Source organism: Delphinapterus leucas, chromosome 3 (genome assembly GCF_059928025.1).
Source record: "Delphinapterus leucas isolate spDelLeu-1000000601 "Yukka" chromosome 3, BTC_Dleu_Yukka2, whole genome shotgun sequence".
Classification (NCBI taxonomy): Eukaryota; Metazoa; Chordata; class Mammalia; order Artiodactyla; family Monodontidae; genus Delphinapterus; species Delphinapterus leucas.
Window position 1 is genome coordinate 31735282 of NC_143131.1, and position 25926 is coordinate 31761207.

The 25926-nt window shown below is 40.4% G+C and overlaps 1 long non-coding RNA gene and 1 pseudogene across 2 annotated transcripts in view; one reads left to right on the plus strand and one right to left on the minus strand.

The window, feature by feature from the left end:
- The window catches only part of LOC111187468 (uncharacterized), a 92470-nt gene that overhangs the window by 59018 nt on the left and 7526 nt on the right, over window positions 1-25926 (minus strand). The window lies entirely within an intron of this gene.
- Window positions 20463-23296, plus strand: LOC111187461 (zinc finger protein 410-like; annotated as a pseudogene).

Consider the following 25926-nt stretch of genomic DNA (forward strand, 5'->3'; position numbering starts at 1 on the left):
TTTCTTTGTTCTGGAAAAACTACCTGGATGGTATCTTTACAAATGTAAAGATTGCAATCTGAAACAAAAAATGTTTGAGACTGGTTCCAAGGGGTTAGGGGCTAAAGCTACAGTGAATGATAATGTCTGTGCTGTAGGCAGTAACAGCTCAGTAGAATGATGGTCCTTTGAGAAAATGTTTTCTTTCCAAGGACACATTTGAAACTGCTGTGTTGCTGGAAAGCTTTGGCTCTTTGTCATGGAAGAATGTGAATGTGTGTTAAGGAGATGCTGTCAAGGACTCAGCAACTCAGTGCTAGAGGCTAGGCAGCTCTTTGCAAGAGCAAAATTGCAAGATTCTGGATCCGGGTCAAGGAGATGCTTTGAAACATAGGTCTGTCCAGTACCATTAGCACTTCTCTGGCCCTCCAAGAAAGATGACTTTGGGAAGGCAGTATCCCTGGAAAATACTGTTGGCTAACTACACAACAGAACTCCCCCTTTCCTCTCTGCCAACAGAAACTTGATCTAATTTGGGGTATCAATGAGTAGAGCCCAAGGGGGTGAATCCTATCTGACAAAGCCAGTTATATTTATTCTCTTTCCCCTTAGCAGATGATCACTTTCTCAAATTTCCTTGAAGGGCGGTTCATAAGACCTAGTTCTGACCAATGAGATGTCACAGGAAATCTTCTGGGTATGTGTGGTGGAGGAGGATGCCTCCTCCGGAAAGGGTTTCCTCCTCTGAATAAAAGAAAAGAAAGCTTTTACTTTAGACCATAATGCCTAGAGCTGTGAAAGGACAAAAAGCCAACACAGTGAGGATGCCACCGTGGAAAGATGCAAAGAGCCCGTGATACTGATAACTCTTGAGCCAGTTTCAAACCTACATCTGCTTTCCTCCAGACTTTCTGTTACGTGAAAAAAATTACATCTTTATTTCTAAAGATATTACTAGGTGGGTATCCTGTTGCTTGCAGCCAAATGTATCCTAAATAATAGAGCACTTCACTTTCATCACTGAGAATATCAGCCCCAGAGGCCATGCTGGGGTAACTTGGCTCGAAGACCAAGAACGTGAGTGAATATTTCCTGAACAAATATGAGACAGTTTTCTAGGGATTTTCATAAGCATGGCCAAGTTCTTTTGCAGACAGTTGCGGCTCAAAGTCATTACAGTCTAGACCTAATACAAATATGATTTTGGACTCACAGCCCTGTGAGTTACAGAGGGCAGACATTGACAGTCGAACCTCCCACAGTGATTAGTTGATTATACCTAATCAAGTTGTCTTTCTCAGTGCTACTCAAAGTCCCAATCCACGATGAGATACGCAGATCACACCAGAATGTAAACCAACATACTTGCTTTCTTCCTCGAGCAGTCTTGCCACAAAAAGGTAAGCTGAACTAAACAATGTGCTTAGTGATGTAGCTGATTTACATTTGGTGACAAGTTCCTTATCTCCCTATCTCTTTGCTAATTGGTAACAGTGTGCAGGCCCATAGAGGGTCCACAACCACACAGGCTAATAAGTTAGGAGTCAGGTACCTGTGTAGCCTACATATGATCATTTACAAGGAGAGAAATCCCGTGATTCTCCTCTGAAACCTACTCTAGTGATTCACAGTGGAAGGTTTCTTTACATCTTGATGTGCCGGCTACCAAATTATGGTTCCTTTGAAATTTTCTTTAATAGTACTGAATAAGTATATTTGTACACATCATTGCCCACTTAGAAAAAAGTCTGTATCACTCTAATTTAACTATTAAACTAATTTGAAATTTGTTCACAAGTGAGAAGGTGGTAACTGTCTAGCCATCAGATGGTTGGAAGTAAAGAAATTTCGTGTTCTGCATGGCTTCCAATTAGATCTTTCGACTATGCCCAATATAGCACAGTCCTCTTTTTCATGAGGTTAATAACAGTTACTAAATATCTAAGGTATCGTTTAGAAATAGCACTCAGCTATGAGAAATAGAAACTTGAATGGAAAAAAAACAGTGGCCAAATAAATGAAAGGTTCTGTTTTTCTCACATGAAAGAATTCTGGAGTTAACTGCTTCTGGGTTGGGATAGTGGCTCTATGATGCCATCAGGTCTCGGGTTTTCTGTCTTCCCACTTGGCCATCTTTGGCTGTTGATTCTTGGTCTCAAGTTGGCTACTCTACCATCAGATTCATATTCCTATTCCAGACAGGAAGAAAAGGAAGGACAACAAGTAAAAGGCGCGTGATAGCTAATTCTGACCCCTTTTAGAGTTTTAGCAATTGGCCCACCCAGGAACTCTTCCACTTTTTTATCCCCTTGGCCAGAAAGCTGAGGCATGTTGTTGCGAGGAAACTGGAAAAAAAAAGTTTTTTGTTTACCCTTTACATTAGCTTGCTAGAGATGCCATAACAAAGTACTGGGTGACTTAAATGACAGAACTTTATTTTCTCACAATTCTGGAGGGTAGTAATCTAAGATCAAGGTATAGGCAGTGTTGGTTTCTTCTGAGGTCTCTCTCCTTGGTTTCTAGATGGCTGCCTTCTCTCTGTGCCTTCACATGGTCGTTTCTCTGTGTGTCTCTGTCCTAATTTCCTCTTCTTATAAGGACACCAGTCATAATGAATGAGGGCCCACCCTAATGGCCTCATTTAACCTTAATTACCTCTTCAATTATCCTGTCTCTAAACACAGTGACATTGTGAGGTATTGGGGTTAGGACTTCAGCATATGCATTGTCAGGGCACAAGATTCAGCCCACAACACCCTTCCAAACATAATCAGGGTTCTGTTAGTAAGAAAGAAGGGGGAAATTAATACAGGCTATACACTGCAATGTCTGCCAAACCTACGATATTGCTTGATTTTCTTTAAACAAACAAACAAACAGAAAAGCTTGAAAATTGCCCCCAGTTCAGTTTAGATATTTATCAACATGATGCATGATGAGGACTACCTAGCTGTAACGAAAGGCCTGCTTATTTATTTAAGGTGTTTTATTTTTCTTATAATGTAAGACTTTCCCAAGCTGCCGTGAGCTACGTTCTCATTAGGAATACTCTGGAAGACACCAGCAGGCGTCCTTTATGTTGAATAGCAATTATCACAAATAAAGGAGAATTTGCTTCCTTGAGGATCTCTATTCTTAATGTTTGCTGAGGCCCTTATAATTCAATTTATAATTAATCAGGGCAAACTCTTTCTTCCTAATTTTTTAGTGTCAGAAGATTTTTATCTCTCTCGATCATTAAGTGAATTAAGTACTTTGTTTGGTGATATTTTTCCTTTTCCTTTTAGATGATCCATCATACTAATTAAATGAACCTGGTAAGAAGCTACCTGTAATGTTACTACATATGTCTGCTCTTCCAAGTCTTGGAGAAATGCTACATCTTATGAAGTGTGAGAAATAATTAGGCAAAATTCTTCAGATATTTTGCTTTGATTTTTTAATATATAACAGGTCGGTTGAAATATAATTTCACCTATCAAAAAAGTCGTACTTTTAAACTGTAAACTCAATGATTTTTAATATGTTCAGAGTTGTGCAACCATCACCACTATCTAATCCCAGAATATTGTTGTCACCCCTGAAAGGAGCTCCATTCCCACTCGTACTCACCTCCCCCCATTTCCTCCTCCAGCCTTGGTGGCCACTAATCTACTTCCTGTCTCTATAGGTCTGCTTACTCTGGACATTTCATATAAATGGGATCATACACTGTATGGTCTTTTGTGTCTGGATTCTTTCACTTAACATAATGTTTTCAAGGTCCATCCACGTATGTCACACATGCATCAGTACTCCATTTTTTTTTTATGGCTGGGTAATATTTCATTGTACAAATCTTTCTTTGATTTTAAGATTTCATTACTATCAAGGATTTTGTATTAATTCTCTGATTCCTTGGAGAGGCACAGAAAAGCACCTTGGAATTCTAGTCCCAACTCTCTTGACTCCCATGGACTTCACGTGTGCAATCTACAAAATGAAATGTTTTCCCCTATATCCTTTAAGGACCCAGTTTCTAAGAATCTCCATTGAACCCTATGATTATTTTTTTCCTGCATTAAAAGAAAATCTGCGGACATGTGTTTCAATTTTATCTAAACTAGATTTTTTTCCTTACAAGATGTAAAGGTTTTATTGAATATTCTTTTTTTTTTTTCAGTTGTTTCAAAAACAATTGAACTAAGGTTTCAGAAGCATCTAAATTCATATACGGATAGTTTTGTAAATAACCAGGCTTGGAGACATATAAATAAAACCAGAATAGAAGTGAAAAAAAAAGTTCTTCTGGAAATTATACATTGAAGGATAAATACAACACCTATTTGTGTCTGTCAGATGAAGAAAGAGGTTACGGATTATTCCAATCCTCGGCTTTTAATGAGAGAGGAATTTATTCATGCAAACATACATGCAGTAAATGTGTGCCACTTCTATTTGTGAGCACATCTGGTTCAGAAATAGAAGAATCTAGTAGTCAGACCCACCTGCAAATTCCCCAATCTACACAAAAAAGACAAACCACACCCATCACGCCTAATAACAAATTCTTTTTGCATCTGGTTTAACTGAACTGGAAAAAGGATGCCTGTTCTCATATTGTATACTCTCATTCCAGAATATCTCTCTTTCATTCAATTCACCAGGGACTCTGTGGGTGGGAGTTGAGAGTGTAGATGTCAGAACTGATTATCCCAATCCCACCACTGTATATTTTATAGTGAGAAAAAGACGGAGAGCAGCTGGGTGAGAAGTAAATTAAGTGTGCAATATATATGTATATATAAATGAAAATAAAGGGGTTTGAAAGAATATGTAACAAATGGTTAATAGGACTGGAATGCCTTAGTAAGGCACACATGTGGCAGATAAATCCAGGGACCAGCTACTTCAGTGAAGTTTCTGGGAGCCCAGACTGGAACATGCCAGAATGTTTCCTCCAAAAGGTGAAAGAAAAGGTGGTATACTTTGCACCACTTCCCACCAAGGAAGAGACACAATGCTTAATAGGCCTCCCGGGATTTGGAGGCAACATATACCACATTTAAGTGCATGGTTCCCATCCATTCGCTAAATGACCCTCAAGGCAGCCTGCTTTGAATGGAGCAGAGAGAAAGAGAAGCTCTCCAGCTGGTCTAGGCTAACATGAGTCCCTTCCAACAACATATCCAATAGAGTTTGAAATGTCTGTGGCAGATCTGAAAAGCTGCATTCCAAGAATTACTGCCCAGGCTCCCAGAGTTTCATAGGAAAGCCATGCCCTCCTGAAAACTAACAATTTTCCTTCTGAGAAACAGCTTTTGGCTTGCTTGTGCCCTAGTAGAGACTTAATACCTGCCTGTATTAGTTGCCACTGTAACAAATTAACACAAATTTAGTGGTTATAGGAGGGGCAGTCGTGGCCACCCAAAGAGCAAGTCCTAATTCTGGAATCTGTGAATGTTACCTTATAAGGAAAGAGGATCTTTGCACATGTGATGAAGTTAAAGATCTCGAGATGGGTTAATTATCCTGGATTATCTGGGTGGGCCCTAAATGCACTCACAAATGTCCTCAGGAGACAGAGGTAGAGGGAGATTTGATAAAGAGGAGGTGACACCCACAGAGGAGAAGACAACGTGAAGATGAAAGCAGAGATTGGAGTGACGAGGCCGCCCGCTTGAAAAATGCCCGCAGCCCCCGAAGCAGAAGAGGCAAGGGATGGATACCCTCTATAGCCTCCAGAGGGCGGGCGGCCCTGCCAACACCTTGATCGTAGCCCAGTGATACTGATTTGAGACTTCTGGCCTCCAGAGCTGTGAGAGAATAAATCTGTGTTGTTTCAAGCCACCAAGTTTGTGGTAATTTGTTAGAGTAGCCACGGGAAACTAACACAACGGCTTAAAACAGCGAAAATTTATTCTCTTACAGTTCTGGAGGTCAGAAGTCTGAAATCAATTTCCCTGGGCTAAAGTCAAAGCAGTGGCAGAAGGACTGGTTTCCTCCTGGAAGCTCTGAGAGGAGAATCCATTCCCTTGCTTTTTTTCTTGGCTTCTGGTGGCTGTGGCCCTTGGTTTCAGGCCCTAGGTTTCTGGCCCCTTTGTCCTTCTTCAAAGAGCATCACTCCAGTCTCTGTTTCCATCATCCCACTGTCCTTTCCTCTGACTCGGACTCCTCTTACATTCTTCTTATAAAAAATGTTGTGAGTACACTGGGTCCACTCACATAAACTAGGGTAATCTCCCCATCTCAAGATTCTTAACCGCATACACAAAGTCCCTTTTGCCACAGAAGGTAACATGCCCAGGTTCCAGAGATTAGGAGGTGGATGTATTGAGGGACCATTACTTAGTCTACCACACTATCTAACCACTGGATTTCAAGTGACTATGCAACCTGACGTTCCTGTCATGAGCTGAGGTGTCATCTGATCCAGCAAACCCTAAATTTGTATGCAGCTGCACTCCATCCTCTAGGAAAAAGATTAGGCCCAAGCAGGTCCTGAAGACACCAGCATTTTTCACAAACATGGTTTACATTCTTAATATTCCTAGTCTTGATGCACTGCCACATCCTTCTCATCTAATCAGTTATGACAATTGCCTGAGGAATAACAAATTTGAAGAAAGTTTTTTAAAATTGTTCTGCATACTCTGTTGGCACCTTCTGTAAGTGGAATGTCTCAGCATTACAGTGCCACGCAGGTGAACTATGAAGGGTAGTGAGGCAGATACATTCTTTCAGTGCGGAGAACTTTGAGAAGTACATGTGTTTATCCTCTGCTTGGAAATGGAGATGCCCCAAAGTACAAATCAATATCAATTAACGGGCAAGGGTTATGAATTTGCCTAGATGGTTAGGGTCTTGGAAGGAACAAGAATGAAAAATTAGGGATGAGGAATTCTGGGGAAGAGGTACATGATGCTGGGGTAGAATTTTATTTTCCAAAGACGGCCATGCCAATATGTCCCATATTACATGTGCTCCTTACAGTGTGACATTGACACCCCTCCATAGAGAGATGAGGTCTATGTTTCCTTTCTCTGAGTCTGGGCAGGTCATGGCAGAAGCAATGTCATATGACTTCTAAGCCTGTCATAAAAGGCAATACAGCTTACTTCTAGTCCTCTTGGGATGCTCGCCTTTGCAACTCAGTGACCATGCTGTGAGGAAGCCAAGCAGCCAAATGGAAAAGCCACATGTAGACAGATGTTCCAGTCTCAGCCCCAGCTGAAGACCCAGCCTATAGCAGCATCAACCTCCAGGTATGTGAGTGAGCAGGCCTTTGGAATAATCCTACTCCCAGCCTTCAAGTCACTGCAAGTGACACTAAGTAGAAAAGAGATGTGCTATTCCTGTGAGACCTGCCTAAATAGCAGATTCATGAGCAAAACAAATGTCTTCAGCCATTAAGTTTGGGATGATTTGTTACACGGCAATAGATAACAGATAGATAACCTCTCAGACTTGGCCCAAAGTGTAAAATTATATGTGCCCTTATGAAGGCTAGCCAAAAGTCAACCACTGAAGATGAGGCTCTCAAAAATCTGGTGGACAGGTACAACTGTTTGGGGATATTAGTCAGACTTTTTCTGCAGCCACTCTGTACTTGTCCAATGGGCTTATGAACAGGTAGCCAAGCTGGGAGGGGTGAACTTTGTCTCACCAATGTTGATCTTCTTGGTACCCACTGCTAAGCACTGCCAATGGCAAAACCCAGCAATGAACCCACAATGTAGAACCATAAACTAGTACCGGGAGGCAAGTTGACTACATGGGAAACCTTCCATCATAGGGAAGCAGAGTCTGTCCTAATGGAATAGAGATGTATTCTGGATACGGATTAACTTTCCTCTCTGTCATATTTCTACCACACTTACTAAATGTCTTGTTCACGAAACTACTGACCAAAGAACTAAAATGTGCAGAAAAATAAGGTATGTGATAAATCGATCCCTATGGCAATCACTGATCTTACCATGTATCCCATCACCCAGAAGCAATCAGTCTTATAGAACAATAGAATGACTTATTGAAGACTTGCTTATGGTGTCACCTGGGAAATAACACTGAATTAGGTTGGAATGCTTTCCTACAGGGTGGGATATATACTCTGATCAAAAAATCAATAAGAGGCCAAGATGCAATAATAGGGACCCTATTTACGCTCACATCTATAACAACAAAAGGACACGGTGTTTGAAAAAACAGTCTTGAAGACACTGGACATGAGGCAATAAAGGATAGTGATCGCTGAGAAACAAGAAACACATGAGGTAAACCCTATGATTGCCCTAGCTTACTGGCTTGAGAGTTTCTAGGCTGTGGTGCAGGGAGGAGAAACCCAGGTAGAGTTGGATGGAGTCTCTGAGTTAAGAAGAAGGAACTGAGGGCTCAGGGAGACTAAGGTGACAGAGTTCACATGACAGAATACCAGATATGAGAGAGCTGCACATATAAAAGAACCCCAGAGATCTACAGAGGCTACTCCTTTAGTATTCAGTACATCTCATGTGTGTGAGGAAAATGCCTTAGGCAAGAGAAAGAAGTGCCTAGTGCCTGCATAGGGTTTGAAACAGTGCTCACCAACCAGACTGGAAAACCTCATAATCCACAGGGCATTGGGTAGAATATTTTGAAGGTTCTTGCCTCAATAGTGGGAAATAATTAGCCCTAGACTAACCCTAGCTTAACAAATCCTAAAAGCAAGACTCTAAAGAATCTAAATGTGTTAAGTAACTTACCTATGTTGAAGAACAAAGCTCAGGAATATTTCCAGAAATACAAAAAAGCCGGCACCCAATAAGTATGCCTTCCTGTACTGCAGAGGCTAGAAACCTATAAACAACATTTCTCAGATTCCCTAACAGCTGGGATCCTGAAGACAAGTTTTTCTTTGGTTCTTGTTTTGTGTTATATTTTTGCCAACCAGATATATTTTCATGTGACTTGGAAGGCAAAAGCGTAGCAGAGACTTGTTGGGTTTTTTTTTTGATACTTTGGTTGATGCTATGGATATACATAATGTTTGTTTGTTTGTTCATTTTTTTGCAGTCACATTCCCCTATCCATGTAGGAAACTTTGTGGGTATTGTAGCAGTGGCAATAGTGGCAGAGGCTTCCTGATTCATTTAGCAGAGCTCACTGAAGTCAGCAGTTTCAGGGGGAGCTTCTCAATTTTTCACTTTCCTAATAGTGGCAATGGTAGCAGCTCCCCTTATAGGTGAAAATAGTGGTATTATTCTGCAAATATGGCCTAAATATCATTCCTCTAGTCCTATCAACTACTTATATTATACCTCTTTTAGCTTAAAACAGCTGGAATTAGTTCCATTTCTTGAAAAAGAATCCTCTTATAGGAATTTGCATTAGTTATCAATTGCTGTGTAACAAATTGCCCCTTCTCCCAAATTAAGTGGCTTATAATAATAAATATTTATTATCTCACAGTTTCTGTGGGGCAGGACTTTAGGAGCAGATTCACTTAGTGTTTCTGGCTCAAAGCCTCTTCTGTGGTTGCAATTAAGATATCAGACAGGACTGCAATCATCTGGGGTGGGAGGATCCACTTCCAAGGTGGCTCACTGACAAGCTGCTGACAGGAATCCTCAGTTTCCACTTACTCTTAGCAGGAGGCTTCACTTCCTCACTGCATGAGTCTCTTCATAGGGCTGCATGGGTGTCCTAAAGATTTAGCAACCAGCAAATCCCCCCAAAGGAAGCAGTCCAAGGGAGAAACCAAAGAGGAAGCTGCAGTGCCTTTTATGACTTTGTCTCCTAAGTTGTGGGCTATCACTTCTGCTTTATTCTATTTGTTAGAAGTGAATCTTTAAGTACAGCCCACACTCAAGGAGAGGGAATTTAGGCTCCACTCTTTGAAGGGAGGAGTGTCAAAGAATTTGTGGACATATTTTAAGCTGCCACATAATCTTCTACAGATGTGAAAGTGTATTATTTTGTATAAATTTTATGCAGTTTGCATATAATATGTAACACTTGCAAAATACTTCTCATCATTAGTAACAATTCCAATAACCCCAAATAAGATTATCTCTTCCCTTTTGGCAACTGGTCACATTTATTTATTCTTTCTTTTATCATCCTAATTTTTCTCCTTCAAAGGCAAGTTTTCATGAAGGTCAATTTGCCTCTCCTTACTCAAGCTAATGTAAAGATAAGATTTGTCCCCATAGTCACTATTACCAGTGACAACAGACCTACCTTTTTTATGAGTGAAAAATAAAATTCTACAATTGTTTCATGACAGGAATCCCCACAAGTAATTAAAATATAGGTAGGTCACTTTAAAAGTGTCAGGGTAAGGGAGTAAAAAGGGCTTGAATTATCTTACTGAATTCATTGAAGAAGTGAATCAGAACAAATAAGAATAATTTCAATTTATTACATAATTTTTAAAGAAGCAGTAAAATTATTTTTAAAGGGGTCCCCTGAAAAAAAGCATGCCCTCCCTTTTATGAACAGAGACCACCCTCATGCAACAGTAACACGTGGCAAGATATTTCAGAATTATTTGGACAAAGCAAAAGAAAAGTTTCTAATGAAACTACAGTTATGTCACAAAAATGGAGAGACTGCATTAAGTATTCATATTTGTTTTAATGTCCCAAGCCATGACTTTAAAATTTTTAAAAATTTAAATGCTATGTATGTTCCATAATTCTTTCCACAGGTCCCCATGTCAGTAAAGGTAATATAGCACTTCACACTGTGTCCAGAAACAAGCATAGTTATTGGTGTAGAATAAGTGCCCACTAAATTTCCTTGTATTAATTAATGAATTAATGTAGCTAATGAGAGGGAGATCTGTCAACTGAAGAAGAATAGTATCAGCCTGGCTGGCAATCATTTCAAAGTTAATTAAAAATCTTCCAGCTCATTTCACTTGACCTGACGGGTTTTCTTTTATGTCCTAAGTGTGTGAGCCCATAACAATTTTCAAGATTCATGTGCAAGATACCACAAGATACAGCCCACATCCCCACCCCAACCTACCTAATAAGTGGAAAATACTAGAACATGAAAGATAATAACAAATGAAGTAGGGATGCTGAATTCTAAAGATATATTCCCAGCACAGGTATCATTACATTCTTATTACTGATTTGTCTTTTCAAAGTACTTCATGCTGGTCTCCCTGTACCTGGTTGGCTTCCTATCGCTATTCTTGAATCTTCTTTGCTTGAGATGCATATATGTAGTTTTCATTTTAAAAGCTAAGATAAAGGGGCTTCCCTGGTGGCGCAGTGGTTGCGAGTCCGCCTGCCGATGCAGGGGACACGGGTTTGTGCCCCGGTCCGGGAAGATCCCACATGCCGCGGAGCGGCTGGGCCCGTGAGCCATGGCCGCTGAGCCTGCGCGTCCGGAGCCTGTGCTCCGCAACGGGAGAGGCCACAACAGTGAGAGGCCCGCGTATCACAAAAACAAAAAAAAGAAGCTAAGATAAATGGTGCTATAATGAAAAGCACTCTGTGAGATATGAGTGCATTTGACATGGGCTTTAAAGGATAGAAATGACCTCAACAGATACATGGAGACAACAGATGGCATTCATTGTAGAAGGATGAGGATAAGCAAAGGTATGGAGACTGGGAAGTCAAAACCTTTTCAGCACTTAGATACCCTTTGATTCTAAGTAAATAATGCTACCAATTGTGAAAGGAGGTATATTAAAACACACCTGTATGTAGGTACACACCTGTTAATTTTGGAGAATGCAATAGCCTTGACTTAGGTAAGCCACCCATCAACCAAAAAAGGGAACACCCAAGGAAGTATGAGTCATAACATTTTCTTGACTATTTAGCTGTAACGTCATTGGTCAAATGTATTGTTTAATACACACCCCCACACACCCCAATAACAAAAAGAGTCATTTACTTTTTGACAAAAGGCTATCGTCAGGGCATAGCTATGAAATATGAGGAATCTCTAATAATCACACTATGAATACTATCAATACCTGGGGAAGATATGGCGACTGCCTCCACAATGTCCTCTCCAAATGGCCTCCGGAATCTAGTCTTCCTGGTAGGATGTGGCAAAATGATACCCTTGACCCTAATTGTAAGGAAGGTTAGACATAGTCTAGTCTCCAAGAACAGTTGTGACAGCAATTTCTCTGGTAGTACCAGACAATGGCTCATAGTACAGTCCTCTAATTACATGTATAGCTCCTCAGAAAAATAAAAAATATGTTTTTGGATCTGACAAGCTCAATAAAGGACATCTGTGATTCAGATTGGAGTGTTTATTCAGCTCACACATTAAATACACATGTCGATTTCTTCAAAAAATATTAACACATCTACTAAATGTTAGTCACTGTGCTAGGTGATGGAGCAGAAAGAAGACTAAAAGGATGCATAAGACTGAATTCCTCCCTCCAAAGGAATTTACAATCATACAAGGGAAAAACAAGGGAGAAAGAAAGCATGGAGGGAAAAGTTCACCTGTGACTCTTTAAATTTATATTTTTTATTTTTATCAAACACATGTATTTGATTCTTTGACCAACTAGTTCTATAAGGCTTTCCCTATCTCCTTTAACTTTCCATTTAATAAAGACGAATGTGTCATTCTTCCTAAAGGTGTGTGGAAGAGACAGCACAGATTTCTAACATGGGGTTAGTAGGGAAAGAGATCGTCTGTTTGAGACTCTCCTAAGTAGGAGGGTTTGCTTGGGAATCACCATCTGGCCTAAATTTCACTAATATGAAGAAAAACCCATTAATCTGCATAATACTAAAGCATGATCTTTTCTTGTTTTCTAGACATCATCTGGAAGGAACTGATAATTGAACATGCAGAAAATCCCCATGTGGATAATCAAGAATTGGTTGCAAATGTATTGACATGTTTCCTAGATGACTGTGATTTCTCCTGATTCTCCCAACTCACTTAAAAAGATGACAATTTAGGAAATAAATTAGAGATCAATCTTAAATTAATGGCCTAAGCATGACACTTACTTTGAATGTTTGAATTGATCATGTGTTCTTTGTTAGTAATAAAAGTATTACTTTTAAAATAGTATTAAAAAGTAGTATTTTTAAGTATTAGAAATTTGAACATAACTTGAGGAGATTTGTAAATAATGTATATATTTCATATTTTATAATATATATAAAGATACTACTATAGTTATTCATTTTATTTATTTTTTCCAGCTTTATGGGTATACTTGACAAATAATTCATTTTATTTAAATTAAATGCATTCCATCTACTACCACCTACATTCTTCAGGCTAAATACTGTACTAGACATTTGACAAACATCAATCCATCTTATCATCATAGCAACTCTTTGAATTAGATATACATAGGTCCATTTTATTACTCAGAAAACTGAGGCTCAGACTCCTGGGATAAGATGGGAGACTGAAACTTCTTCAAAGAAATTCTATCTTACTTCACCTAACAGAATGATCAAAAAACTTACTAGCAACCACCAAACTAGAAAAGGTGTTTAAGCTAATGTTACAGACCTCAGTAACAGGTGTCCAAAGAAAGAAACAGGAGATTCAGGAGCTGAGCAAAGGAGCAACTGGATCGCCTCCTAACACCACCTCCACCATCCAGACATTTTAATGAATCCTGAGAATTCTCACTTATCTCAAGTCCAGAGGAAAGCAAACTGAGCAACCACCCTTGTCTTTCTCTTCTTTTTTTTTAAATCATTCTTTTCAGGAAGGAGCTATGGAAACTGGAAAAGAAGAGGATAAAACAAGGAAAGTGAATAGCGAGGCTGGTTTTCTTTAACCAGTTAACAAATGAAGCCTTCAGTGCTGTACATAGTCTGCGCCATTGGAATGGTACACATATCCAAAAGAGGTGGAGTGAAACTTGGTTCTCAGCAAAACCTAGGTGCTATAACACAGACACCACCTCCTCCCACACACAGTCACACTACAGGCCACATTTCCTCAAGCTAAAGAAGAGAAAATGGAGAACAAAAACCCCCAGCTCTACATGAAAATTCAGAGGGAAAATGTGGTCTCAGAGCTGAAGGAGAGTCAAGAAATCTCTTGCATTATATGGAAGCAAATAGCTCCCTGGTCAGGGAGCTAGATCCCGTATGCTGCAACTAAAGGTCCTGCAAGTTGCAAAGAAGATCCCGCGTGCTGCAACTAAGACCCGGCGCAGCCAAATAAATAAATAAATATTTTTAAAAATATATTATTCTGAGAAGGGGTCTATAGACTTCACCAAAGGGCCAAAAGGGTCTATGGCACTAAAAGTACCCCTACAGTCGTATCTCAGAAAAGCCTGCAGCTCCTCCAACATTACATGACGTGTAGAAAAGATCCATGCAAGTAAAGGATCCTGAAGTTGAATCTTCATTAGTGTTACAACAAATTGATCACTGGTTGTAGCTGAAACAGCATTTTCAAATGAGAGATAGAACCTGAGTGTTGATCTTGTCCGAATAACAAGATAGGGCTCCTGACACTATGGAGCAGTCATAGTGTCACTAGAATGCCTCCCCAGAATTCCATGCGAGAAAGACACAGTCTGTCTTGCTTAAGCTACTATATTTGGGGTCCTCTTTTTACAGCAACCTAATCTGTTCCCTAACTAATATATTACTTTTTCAGTATAACTCCCAAGAGATAAAATAATTTCCCACCACTGGCAATAGAAAGATGGATGAAGAAGGAGAAAAGAACAGAGTTTGGGGCCAAAAAGGACCTTACCATTTATGGTAACCCAGAATTTAACCCACTGACTCCTAGTAAATGGTAGAACTGGGGAGATTTACATACTCATTATTAGCATTTTCCTTCACAGTATCTAATCTCCCTCAAATATCGAATCTCTTACAAATATTCAAGTGAAAAATTTTTTTCACCTTAACCCCATAATTGCAATGAAAAGTATACCTAAATTTTTAAAACTTTTCCATCAAAAAAAGAAAATGAAAATCGTCTCCAATATTTGTTCAGCCCTGCAACAAAAGTAACATCATCATTCCTTACTCAAAACTCTCCAAAATCTTCATTTTATGACACTTTAAAAGATGAAAGATTTCATAAAAAAATCAGTGGATTTTTGGATGAAAAATCCTGGCATGAATTTATACCTTGCCCAAACTTGTTTGATAATTGCTTTGGAAATTTGAACTCTGGGTATTTTGTTCCTTTAATCAAAAAGCAATCAGACCAGAAGTGATGAAACAAATGGTAGTCTGAGCACACCCACTTCCCAGGTGGTGCTCCTGCCATGGATACCATGAAGTGGGTTCAGTAATTTAACCACGTTAGAGAAGAAAATAAAGCTCAGGGATTCTAGGGCAGCCATACATCACCTCCAAGAGCATCCATGGGAAAATGGGGAGGCCTGGACCATCCCCACCTGGCACCCTCAGGACAGAGCCTTGAAGAAAAGGCTTGAAAGCTACAAGCCGTGTGGCTGACAGGGTCTTGGTGCTCCAGACTGGTGTCAGGTCTGAGCCTCTGAGGTAGGAGAGCCAAGTTCAGGATATTGGACCACCAGAGACCTCCCAGTTCCACATAATATCAATTGGCGAGAGCTCTCCGAGAGATCTCCATCTCAAGTTACGACCCAGCTCCACCCAATGGCCAGCAAGCTCCAGTGCTGGACGCCCCATGCCAAACAACTACCAAGACAGGAACAAAACCCCACCTTAGCAGAGAGGCTGCCTACAATCATACTAAGTTCACAGACACCCCAAAACACACCACTGGATACAGCCTGCCCACCAGAAAGACAAGATTCAGCCCCACCCACCAGAACACAGGCACCAGTCCCCTCCACCAGGAAGCCTACACAAGCCACTGAACCAACCATACCCACTAGGGGCAGACACCAGAAACGATGGGAACTATGAACCTGCAGCCTGCGAAAAGGAGATCCCAAACACAGTAAGTTAAGCAAAACGAGAAGACAGAGAACTACACAGGAGATGAAGGAACAAGGTAAAAACCCACCAGACCAAACAAATGAAGAGGAAATAGGCAGTCTACCTGAAAAAGAATTCAGAGTAATGATAGTAAAGATGATCCAAAATCTTGGAAATAGAATGGATAAAATACAAGAAACATTTAACAAGGACTTAGAAGAACTAAAGAGCAAACAAACAATGATAAACAACACAATAAATGAAATTTACAATTCTCTAGAAGGAATCAATAGCAGAACAACTGAGGCAGAAGAAAGGATAAGTGACCTGGAAGATAAAATAGTGGAAATAACTACCTCAGAGCAGAATAAAGAAAAAGGAATGAAAAGAATTGAGGACAGTCTCAGAGACCTCTGGGACAACAGTAAACGCACCAACATTTGAATTACAGGGGTCCCAGAAGAAGAAGAGAAAAAGCAAGGGTCTGAGAAAATATTTGAAGAGATTATAGTTGAAAACTTCCCTAACATGGGAAAGGAAATAATCAAGTCCAGGAAGCGCAGAGAGTCCCATACAGGATAAACCCAAGAAGAAACATGCCAAGACACATATTAATCAAACTATCAAAAATTAAATACAGAGAAAAAACATTAAAAGCAGCAAGGGAAAAGCAACAAAAAACATAAAAGGGAATCCCCATAAGGTTAACAGCTGACCTTTCAGCAGAAACTCTGCAAGCCAGAAGGGAGTGGCAGGACATGTTTAAAGTGATGAAAAGGAAAAACCTACAACCAAGATTACTCTGCCCAACAAGAATCTCATTTAAATTCGACAGAGAAATTAAAACCTTTACAAACAAGCAAAAATTAAGAGAATTCAGCAACACCAAACCAGCTTTACCACAAATGCTAATGGAACTTCTCTAGGCAGGAAACACAAGAGAAGGAAAAGGCCTACAAAAATAAACCCAAAACAACTAAGAAAATGGTAATAGGAACAGACATATCAACAATTACTTTAAATGTAAATGGATTAAATACTCCAACCAAAAGACATAGTCTGGGTGAATGGATACAAAAACAAGATCTGTATATATGCTGTCTACAAAAGACCCACTTCAGACCTAGGGACACACACAGACTGAAAGTGAGGGAATGGAAAAAGATAGTCCAGCAAATGGAAAACAAAAGAAAGCTGGAGTAGCAGTTCTCATATCAGATAAATACACTTTAAAATAAAGACTATTACAAGAGACAAAGAAGGACACTACATAATGATCAAGGGATCAATCCAAGAAGAAGATATAACAATGGTAAATATATATACACCCAACATAGGAGCACCTCAATACCTAAGGCAAATGCGAACAGTCATTTGCCTTATGGCTGTTAGCTAAAATGGGAAATTGACAGTAACACAATCATAGTAGGGGACTTTAATACCCCACTTTCACCAATGGACAGATCATCCAAAATGAAAATAAATAAGGAAACACAAGCTTTAAATGACACATTAAACAAGATGGACTGAATTGATATTTATAGGACATTCCATCCAAAAACAACCAAATACACTTTCTTCTCAAGTGCTCATGGAACATTCTCCAGGATAGATCATATCTTGGGTCACAAATCAAGCCTTGGTATATTTAAGAAAATTGAAATCAAATATTAATTATCTTTTCTGACCACAACACTATAAGACTAGATATCAATTACAGGGAAAAAAGCTGTAAAAAATACAAACACATGGAGGCTAAACAATACGTTACTAAATAACCAATAAATCACTGAAGAAATAAAAGAAGAAATCAAAAAATACCTAGAAACAAATGACGATGAAAACACGACAACCCAAAACCTATGGGATGCAGCAAAAGCAGTTCTAAGAAGGAAGTTTATAACAATACAATCTTACCTAAAGAAAGAAGGAAAATCTCAAATAAACAACCGAACCTTACACCTAAAGCAATTAGGCAAAGAATAACAATAAAACCCCAAAGTTAGCAGAAGGAAAGAAATCATAAAGATCAGATCAGAAATAAATGAAAAAGAAATGAAGGAAACAATAGCTAAGATCAATAAAACTAAAGGCTGGTTCTTTCAGAAGATAAAGAACGTTGATAAAGCACTAGCCAGACTCATCAAGAAAGAAAGGGAGAAGACTCAAATCAACAGAATTTGGAATGAAAAAGGAGAAGTAACAACTGACACTGCAGAAATACAAAGGATCATGAGAGATTATTACAAGCAACTATATGCCAATAAAATGGACAACCTGGAAGAAATGGACAAATGCTTGGAAAAGTACAACATTCCGTGACTCAACCAGGAAGAAATAGAAAATATAAACAGACCAATCATAAGCACTGAAATTGAAACTGTGATTAAAAATCTTCCAACAAACAAAAGCCCAGGACCAGATGGCTTCATAGGCGAATTCTTCTCTAAAAAACATTTAGAGAAGAGCTAACACCTACCCTTCTCAAACTCTTCCAAAATATAGCAGAGGGAGGAACACTCCCAAACTCATTCTATGAGGCTACCATCAATCACCCTGATACCAAAACCAGACAAAGATGTCACAAAAAAAGAAAACTACAGGCCAATATCACTGATGATCATAGATGCAAAAATCCTCAACAAAATACTAGCAAACAGAATCCAACAGCACATTAAAAGGATCATACACCATGATCAAGTGCCGTTTATCCCAGGAATGCAAGGATTCTTCAATATATGCAAATCAATCAATGTGATAAACCATATTAACAAATTGAAGGAGAAAAACCATATGATCATCTCAGTAGATGCAGAAAAAGCTTTTGACAAAATTCAACACCCATTTATGATAAAAACCCTCCAGAAAGTAGGCATAGAGGGAACTTACCTCAACATAATAAAGGCTATATATGACAAACCCACAGCCAACATCATTCTCAATGGTGAAAAACTGAAACCATTTCCTCTAAGATCAGGAACAAGACAAGGTTGTCCACTGTCACCACTATTATCCAACATAGTTTTGGAAGTTTTAGCCATAGCAATCAGAGAAGAAAAAGAAATAAAAGGAATACAAATCAGAAAAGAAGAAGTAAAGCTGTCACTGTTTGCAGATGACATGATACTAAATCTATAGAATCCTAAAGATGCTACCAGAAAACTACTAGATCTAATCAATGAATTTGGTAAAGTAGCAGGATACAAAATTAATGCACAGAAATCTCTTGCATTCCTATACACCAATGATGAAAAATCTGAAAGAGAAATTAAGGAAACACTCCCATTTACCATTGCAACAAAAAGTATAAAATACCTAGGAATAAACATACCTAAGGAGACAAAAGACCTGTATGCAGAAGACTGTAAGACACTGATGAAAGAAATTAAAGATGATAAAAACAGATGGAGAGATATACCATGTTCTTAGATTGGAAGAATCAACATTGTGAAAATGACTATACTACCCAAAGCAATCTACAGATTCAGTGCAATCCCTATCAAACTACCAATAGCATTTTTCACAGAACTAGAACAAAAACTTTCACAATTTGTATGGAAACACAAAAGACACCGAATAGTCAAAGCAATCTTGAGAAAGAAAAACAGAGCTGGAGGAATCAGGCTCCCAGACTTCAGACTATACTACAAAGCTACAGTAATCAAGACAGTATGGTACTGGCACAAAAACAGAAAGATAGATCAATGGAACAGGATAGAAAGCCCAGAGATAGACCCACACACATATGGTCACCTTATCTTTGATAAAGGAGGCAAGACTATACAATGGAGAAAAGACAGCCTCTTCAATAAGTGGTGGTGTGAAAACTGGACAGCTACATGTAAAAGAATGAAATTAGAACACTCCCTAAAACCATACACAAAAATAAACTCAAAATGGACTAAAGACCTAAATGTAAGGCCAGACACTATCAAACTCTTAGAGGAAAACATAAGCAGAACACTCTATGATATAAATCACAGCAAGATCTTTTTTGACCCACCTCCTAGAGAAATGGAAATAAAAACAAAAATAAACAAATGTTACCTAATGAATTGTTTTTTTTTTTTTTGTGGTACGTGGGCCTCTCACTGTTGTGGCCTCTCCCATTGTGGAGCACAGGCTCCGGATGCGCAGGCTCAGCAGCCATGGCTCACAGGTCCAGCCGCTCCATGGCATGTGGGATCTTCCTGGACCTGGGCACGAACCCGTGTCCCCTGCATCGGCAGGCAGACTCTCAACCACTGTGCCATCAGGGAAGCCCCCTAATGAAATTTAAAAGCTTTTGCACAGCAAAGTAAAATGTAAGCAAGGCGAAAAGATAACCCTCAGAATGGGAGAAAATATTTGCAAATGAAGCAACTGACAAAGGATTAATCTCCAAAATTTACAAGCAACTCATGTAGCTCAATCAAAAAAACAAACAACCCAATCCAAAAATGGGCAGAAGACCTAAATAGACATTTCTCCAAAGAAGATTGCCAACAAACACATGAAAGGATGCTCAACACCACTAATCATTAGAGAAATGCAAATCAAAACTACAGTGAGGTATCACCTCACACTGGTCAGAATGGCCATCATCAAAAAATCTACAAACAATAAATGCTGGAGAGGGTTTGGAGAAAAGGGAACCCTCTTGCACTGTTGGTGGGAATGTAAATTGATACAGCCACTATGGAGAACTGTATGGAGGTTCCTTAAAAAACTAAAAATAGAACTACTATATGACCCAGCAATCCCACTATTGGGCATATACCCTGAGACAACCATAATTCAAAAAGAGTCATGTACCACAATGTTCATTGCATCACTATTTACAGTAGCCAGGACATGAAAGCAACCTAACTGTCCATTGACAGATGAATGGATAAAGAAGATGTGGCACATATATACAACGGAATATTACTCAGCCTTAAAAAGAAACGAAATTGAGTTATTTGTAGTGAGGTGGATGGACCTAGAGTCTGTCATACAAAGTGAAGTAAGTCAGAAAGCGAAAAATAAATAACGTATGCTAAGACATATATATGGAATCTAAAAAAAAGGTTCTGATGAACCTAGGGGCAGGACAGGAATAAAGATGCAGCCATAGAGAATGGACTTGAGGAGACATGGAGGGGGAGGGGTTAGCTGGGACGAAGTGGGAGAGTGGCATGGACATATATACACTACCAAATGTAAAATAGATAGCTATTGGGAAGCAGCTGCGTAGCACAGGGAGATCAGCTCGGTGCTTTGTGACCGCTTAGAGGGGTGGGATAGGGAGGGTGGGAGGGAGACGCAGGAGGGAGGGGATATGGAGATACATGTGTACATACAGCTGATTCACTTTGTTATACAGCAGAAACTAACACAACAATATAAAGCAATTATACTCCAATAAAGATGTTAAAAAAAAAACAAAAAGATAGTGCAGGGCTCCCTAAGACTAAGAATTGGCAAACTAGGCTGGTAGGCCCCTTGCCTGATTTTATAAATAAAATTTTATTGGAACCATTTTTTAAAAAAAAGCAATAGACCGACTGACGGACGGATGGCTGCCCGGGACAGAAATTCTAAATTGATTACCCACCCAGCACAGCATCTTACAGGAAAAGCATAGCACTTCCTAGAGGAATATGAGCATAACAGGAAGGTTTCATTGACTCTGAATTAACATTTTAACCTGTCCCCTGAACAGCTACAGGATTTGGAAGCTGAATCAATGTTATCAGATGAGTTAGAATTCAAACCAGAGCTCCTGGTACAGTTTGTTCAGAATACGTCCAGTCAGGGACTAGTAGAATCAGAAACTAAAGACATTACTTGCTTGTCCCTCCTTCCAGTGACTGAGGCCTCAGAATGAAGTCGGCTAATGTTTCCAGATAATACTCTAAATATACTAACTCCTCCAAGGAGGTTACTTCCTGAGCTGTGTTGAGAAGCCTTCAGGTGAATGTGGGTCCAGACAGAGAAGAGACGAGGGCTCAGATTGTACAGAAGCCTCTGGAGTCTTTGTCCACTCCAGAGTCTCTTAGCTTGTTGCAAGATCTACAGCCAAGTGATAGCACTTCTTTTATTCTTCTTAACCTAACAAGAGTCTGGGCTCTTCAGCTGAACACTTAGTGTTTGTACAAGATGAGGCAAAGGATTCAGGGAATGATTTCTTCTCCAGTGAGAGCACAGACAGTAGCATTCCATGGATCCTCCGGGTTCAGGAGTTGGCCCATGACAGTTTGATTGCTGCTACTCGTGCACAACTGGCAAAGAATGTGCAAACCAGCAGCAATGGAGAAATGTCCTCCTTGCTTCTGATGATGGGCAACCCGAAGATTCTGGGCCCCTTCCTCAAATGGAGAAGAAGCTAAGTGTACAGTTGAAGGCTGTGACCAGACATCTGTGTGGCCAGCTCACTTTAAGTACCACCTCAAAACTGATTGAGGGCTTCCCTGGTGGCGCAGTGGTTGAGAGTCCGCCTGCCGATGCAGAGGACACGGGTTCGTGCCCCGGTCCGGGAAGATCCCACATGCCGCGGAACGGCTGGGCCCGTGAGCCATGGCCGCTGAGCCTGCGTGTCCGGAGCCTGTGCTCCGCAACGGGAGAGGCCACAACAGTGAGAGGCCCGCGTACGGCAAAAAAAAAAAAAAAAAACTGATCGAAATGACGCTCCTTTATCTGCCCTGCAGCAGGTTGTGGGAAAAGCTTCTATGTACTGCAGAGGCTGAAGGTGCACATGAGGACCCACAATGGGGAGAAGCCCTTTATGTGTCCTGAGTCTAACTGTGGTAAGCAGTTCACTACAGCTGGAAACCTGAAGAACCACCTGCGCGTCCACACAGGAAAGAAACCTTTCCTTTGTGAAGCCGAAGGATGCGGCAGTTCCTTTGGTGAGTATTCTAGTCTTCCAAAACATTTGGTGTTTCAGTCAGGAGAGAAGCCACATCAGCGTCAAGTCCGTGGGAAGACCTTCTCTCAGAGTGGGAGCAGGAATGTGCATGTGAGAAAGCATCACTTGCAGACGGGAGCAGCTGGGAGTCAAGAGCAGGAACAAACTGATAAGCCACTAATGGGCAGTAGTTTGCTTGAAGAGCCTTCAGTAACCAGTAAAAACCTGGTGTCTATGAATTCTCAGCCCAGCCTTGGTGGAGAGTCCTTGAAACTACCGAATACTGATTCTATCCTAGGAGTTGATGATGAGGTGCTCACTGAAGGATCCCCATGTCCTCTGTCTTCAGTGTCTGATGTGACACATCACTTGGTGACCATGCAGTCATGGAGGCACCCATGTGAGGTTTCTGTCTCAACTGCCATAGATCCACAGGAGTCACTAAACCAAGGAGATCTAACTGACAGACAGACATGAGCATGGGCGCTAACTTCTCTGATCCCAGAGTGCATGTAGTGGGAACAGGACGCTTATGGCTCACAGCCTGCCAGAACCAAAATTAATCTGTGAAGGACAAGACCCCACTTTTGCCTCTGTTCATCTTTCCTGGCCTAGAAGATGAATGTAGGAGAGCTTCTCTTCGACTACCATCCAATTCAGTCAAGGAAGAAGCGGTGAATGTGGGCTGGGTAACTGTACCTACCTCTCTTCCCACTGCAAAATTTTGGGATAGACTTATCCCAAAAGTGAATTTGATTATGTGTTGGCTGAAGTTTCTCAGTAAGACTGTTGAGGGGAGGTTCTCCTTTGAAGAGTTTTCATCGCAGACTGAGCTGTCTTTTCACACGCGTGAACTAAATCCTGCCACCAACCATAAAACTTCACCAAGAAGTTGAGCTTTCAAGATGCCTTGTTGCTTTGTAGAAAGGAGTGATGTCAGTTCTGTTGTGACATTCTCCCTTTAGCAACCTGAGTAAGAGACTCTCTGTCACTGGTCTGCAGAAACATTAATTACTTGAATTCCTGCTTGCTCCAGGCTGAGGTACTATCTCGTCCTATATACCTCTACTTGGCCACTTTGCTTTCTTTGTTTATGGAACATACAGTAGCATGTTTAGAGGTTGTTTGATTTTGCTTTTTGGTTTTTTTTTTAAGTTAAAAATCACATGATTCAGAGGTTCAATTGTTTTTCCTTTAAAAAAAAAACCAGCCAGTCCAAAAAAAGGAAAAGCAATATATACATCAAGTTGACTTTGTACTTGTGATTTGATCCTAATATTTCCTGTGGCTATTACTTTCAGATTATGTACCTCATCCATTAAAGTTCTCAACTCACAAGAAGCAAATGCCTACCTTTTTTTTTTTTTTTGCGTTACGCGGGCCTCTCACTGTTGTGGCCTCTCCCATTGTGGAGCGCAGGCTCCGGACACGCAGGCTCAGCGGCCATGGCTCACGGGCCCAGCCGTTGCGCGGCATGTGGGATCTTCCCGGACCGGGGCACGAACCCGTGTCCCCTGCATCGGCAGGCAGACTCTCAACCACTGCGCCACCAGGGAAGCCCCTTCAAATGCCTACCTTTTTAGAAGTTACATATCAGAGATGGTTTCTCAAAGAGGAGTTAACTTTTTAAAAAAAAATTTTTCCAAAACACTAACTTTCCAAATGGACTCTTTCCCCAATAGCTGTCAAGGAACACATGGGGAGTCTCCAAGTTCACAACCAGCCCAGACTGTTTACTTGCCTAAAAATGAAGATCCCAAGAATCACATCTAGATAGAGAAGACCTGTGGTCCTTCTTCCTGAAATGTCCTTGCCTAACCTCTTGGCTTGGATATCCCCTCTTCATCTTTCAGAGCCTTTGTGTTCTTGCATCTCCAATAGCCCCAGGTAGAATTAGCTGCTTTGTCTTCCGTTTCCATAGCACTTGAGTTATGTCCCTGTTTCAGCACTTGCTATCTACTATTTGAATCTGTCTATATGGCTGTCTCCTCAACTAAATTGAGTTCCTCAAGGTTAGGGCCAGAGTGGTCAGTCCTCTGGGTGATGCAAGGATAATGTGGGTGTGGAATCACAAAACAGGAGCCAGGGAGAACAAAGTTTGATAGGGAGAGTGGGAGGCAGAGCCCAGAGTAACTCCTCAAGCCAACCTTCACCTGCAGTGACTTTTTCCTTTTAATGTGTTCAGTTTTAATGCAGAAGGTTAAAGGAGTAAGGTTCAGGGCCAAAATATTTACCAATTTTAGTAAGATAATTTTCTTGTACAAAAATCAAGGTAATCTAAGGTTTATCTCCAACTGTGCCTTTAACCCAGGCTGACTCATCACACATTGTGTAGCCAGCACTAGCACTCAGTAAAATTGAAAGCTAGGTCCCATGCTTCCTCTTCTAGCAACTGTCTTCCACCCTTTCACTTAGCTTTTCCTGAATTTGTTCTTTGCTCCCACAACCTGCCACATGCCCATCTCAGTTTATCACACTAGGACTTCCTGATTTTTTTCCACTGGGAATCACTGGGACTGAAGCCTGGTCCATTATCAGGCTTCATAATGCATCTCTGCAACTCAAATCCCACATCTCAGTGATTTGGAGGAAAACTGAAGAGGTGGCATTGCTCTTCTCCTCAGAAGAGTAGAAGCAGGTATGCGTGGCCTCACATGGAACACAGAGCCCCACCAGGAAGGCTCCATGAGTTGCCGGGTCTCATTATGTGGTACTTATAATGCCCTCATCTGAGTGGACAGTCATCCCAGTGAGCTACTAGGTGGGATAACCCGTCTGTATCAGCCACCAAAGGGGATCCTAATAAGGAAAACAACTCTGCAGATACGAGACACTATAAGACTGAATTCTCTACTTTCTATTCTTCACTCAGATTAGGAAGAAACACCCCTTCATGATCAAAAAGAGGGTCCCCTCCTCAACCTTAATTAGACTCCCTCTACTGGGTGGGGGTATGTGGAATGTCATGAATGACATCAAATGCAGAGGCCAGTTTGGGAATTATTGTGAATGATTGGTATGGTCCTTCCCAGAGGTCTCTGCTCTCATCTGGTGAATCATTCAGGTTTTAGTACAGACAAGTAAATCTCTCTAGTTATTTTTTTCATTTTAAAATTATTTTTACTTGTGGTAAGAGACATACAACATAAAATTTACCGTCTTAACCATTTTTTTAAAAAATTAAGTAGAGTTGGGACTTCCCTGGTGATGCAGTGGTTA